The following is a 3,606-nucleotide window of genomic DNA, read 5'->3' on the forward strand; positions in this document are numbered from 1 at the left end:
CCGGGACGGTGCGACTCCCCGGGGCGGCGTCCCGACCCCGCACAGGCGGGGAGACAACACGACACAACCAGGTGGGGACATTACAAACAGGGGAGGGTGGGGGCGGCCAGCAGGTGCAGGTCGTCATGCTGGGCCGGACGGGGACGGGAAACTGCTGGTACACCCCGTGACATTTGGGGGGATATGCTGCTCCGCCCTCGTCGACACGGGATCATCGGCCACCCTGGTGAGACCCGACGCGGTGGGGAGCGGGACCACAGTTTTACCCACCACGGTGAGATTACAGACAGTAACTGGGGACAGGGCACCCATGGTGGGGGAGGCATTTGAGACTGTGGGGGTCGGGAGGGAGAGAGTTCACTGCCCAGTATGGGTAGCGGATCTAGAAGACTGCATATTGGGACTGGACGTGCTCGAAAGACTGGACTGTGTGATTAGCACCCGGAGGGGGACACTCACATTCCCAGACGGACACGTAGTGCAGATGACTAGACAACCCACCCCGCCGAAACGTTCCCCGACCCCCACCGTTGCAGTACTGACAACTGAGACAGCGGCCAACACGACTTCCGGCGGCGTCCCGGATAGACACCCGATACTGCCCCATACCCCACCCACCACCACAGAGGCGCAACCGCACCCCACACCCGCTGCGCCCACTGGTAAGGGGGGGGAAGAAGACGGAGAGAGGGTCTCAGTCGTGAGGGAGGTGTGGCAGGGGAACTGTGATGGACTGTCGCAGGTTGAACAGGGCCTACTGTGGCAACTGTTATTAGAGTTTAAGGACAGTTTTTCCCTGTCAGAGGACGACGTGGGACAGACCCACCTAGCCCAACACAGCATCGATACGAGGGATGCTCCACCCATCAGGATGAGACCCCGACGCCTGCCGATGGCTCGACAGGCAGCGGCAGAGAAGGCGTTACAGAACATGCAGCGTGCGGGTCTCATTGAACCCTCCACCAGCCCCTGGGCCGCCCCAATCGTCATGGTCCCCAAGAAAACAAAGGACGACTGGCGCTTCTGCGTGGACTTCAGACGCCTCAACGGCGTGACCAAAAGTGACGCCTATCCCTTCCCACGAGCCAAGAGGATGACAAGGAGAAGCTGGTGGCGTCTCTGTGGGGGGCTGAGAGGTGTCTACGAGTCCTGGAGAGCGTAACTTTAGGTAACCCAGAGAACCAAGGCTACCTGATCGCCTACAAGGACTCCTCGCTTATTGCCTCCTCGGCCAAGGCGCTGTGCCACTGTGAGGAGATGATCCAGCGCTACAGCAGGGAGGTGAACAGCGCCCTGTGCTCCGCCGGCACCGCCCTCCCCTACTGCAGCAACAGCAACGTGGGCAAGGCCGTGGAAGACTGCATGAGAGCCATCATAGGGGTGCTGCTCAACCTCACCCACGACAACGAGTGGGGAAGCACAAAGACGGGTGAGCAGGACAACTTCATCATCACAGCTCTGAATTGTGTCCTGCGGGTGCCCCAGTACCTGCCTGCGGAGCAGAGGTTCGACATCAGAGTCCTGGGTCTGGGTCTGCTGATCAACCTGGTGGAGTACAGCGCCAGGAACCGCCACTGTCTGTGTGAGATGGAGATGGACGGGGGAGCCCCCTTCACCTCCGTCCTGGTGGCCGACAAGGAGGAGCTGAAGACCGAGGGCTCGCTGAGTGCCATCTCCGCACTGGTGCAGCTCTTCCTCCAACGGGAGCAGGCGGCCGTGCTGGCAGAGGCAGAGACCGACGACTTCATCAATGACGCGCCCAAGCCCGCGCTGGACCAGAGCGTCTCTCCCATGATGTAAGATTAATTTGACTTTCTCAAACTCAAGGACACTGTACAGGAAAAAACTAAGAGAAGCAGGACAAGAAACAAAACTAAAAACTAAAACAGAATAGATACAAAAGATAAAATCTTATTCATAAATGTTTGTTTTTTTTAAAGTCTGAACAGATGCATCTTGAGTCTTGGTCTCATTTATATTATCTTACATTTATTCCAATTTACAGCCTACATAATTTATTGTTCTTATTTTTTGCTTATATTTAAGCTAATTATTCTGCTTATATATTGTTTCGCTTTTTATGTCCTATGCGGCAACTGTCAAGTCAATTTCCTGTATGTGCAAATATACTTGGCCAAATAAAATGATTCTGATCCTCATCAAAGAGTCGGGCGGCGAGATCCAGTGGGTGGCGGCGGGGAACAACAACACCAACCCCGAGACGGAGAAGGAGAAGGCCAAGAAGGAAGAGGAGGACGAAGAGCTGGACCTCAATAAAGCTCTCCAGCATGCTGGGAAGCACATGGAGGACAGCATGGTGGCCTCCTACACTGCACTGCTGCTGGGCTGTCTCTGCCAGGGAAGTCCCATGAATGTGACTACTGTGAGGGATAATCTGCCCAAAGGAGATTTCTCAATAATGACGGAAATGCACAAGAAGTTCCTAAATTTCATGAACCTTACATGTGACGTGGGCACAACGGGGCAGAAGTCCATCTCTCGGGTCATTGACTATCTGGAGCACTGTTAGAGAGGCCCGCCTGTGTGGGGGTCCCCACCCCCCCTACACACACAAACACACACACACACACACACCGCTCCATAACCACCACCACCACCCACCATCATTGTCACCACTATCGTCGTTATTAAGACTGTGATGGTCTCCTCCACAAGTGAGGCCTGAAGCACTGTTTCAGCATTCCACAAGGTGGTACTTATCCATAAAATGCATTGAGCCAACCAGGTGTTCTGAATTTTCCATGTATGAATATAGAGTTTCATTGAGCTAACCAAAGTTCTGAACTCCAGTTTTAATTAGTTAATCAGTGTTAATACTTCAGTTTTTCTGTTGACTCAGTGCATATGTAAAAGACCTACCAGCCACCCCTCCCCTGAAGCCCAGAGTCTAATCTCCACAGACCAAGTTTGTTTGTGTATTGTATTGTAATTGTTTTGAATTTTCTTATTTGTGATAAGACATTACAGCTGTTTTCATTCCTTGTGTGTTATTTTAACTACCGGTAATAGTGCTATTTGTATCTATATTGTTCCTTTGAATATATCTTGATTTTGAGTTTAAAATGGGTATAAAATCAAGTCGTTCAGAGAGAGTGACACCACTTCTTGGTCCTGCTAAGATAATGGCAGACAAATGGGGTTTATCTGCTGTTAAACATATTGGGTTATGGTCCAAATATTCATCTTTTCCTGCTACATGTGGGACACTGAGCGTTAGCATGTTAAATGGGATTAGAATAGAATTGGAAACTTTTGAGAAAACATCTGTAGGAAAGAAAGCAAAGAATGAGATAAATTGGGATTGTTTTAGAAAGTGGGAACGCATGGCAGAGGACAAACACAAGAACTCAGAAGAGGGTTTACTTTTGAAATTGCTACAGAAAGTAAAAGAGCAGGAAGATAAAGTATTACCTCCAACCAATAGCATGGATTTAGATCCTCTGCCCCTGTACCCTGACCTTCAAAATCTCTCAACACAGCTAGGATCCCCACTCCGTCCAGCTCCCCCGGAATATGCACCCCCTTTACCTGTGACCCCATTACCTGTTGAGCAGCCTGCACGGCCTAACACTAGACAGGAAGCTA

This window comes from Nansenia antarctica (genome assembly GCF_963989245.1).
Source record: "Nansenia antarctica genome assembly, contig: SUPER_8_unloc_1, whole genome shotgun sequence".
NCBI classification, from domain to species: Eukaryota; Metazoa; Chordata; class Actinopteri; order Argentiniformes; family Microstomatidae; genus Nansenia; species Nansenia antarctica.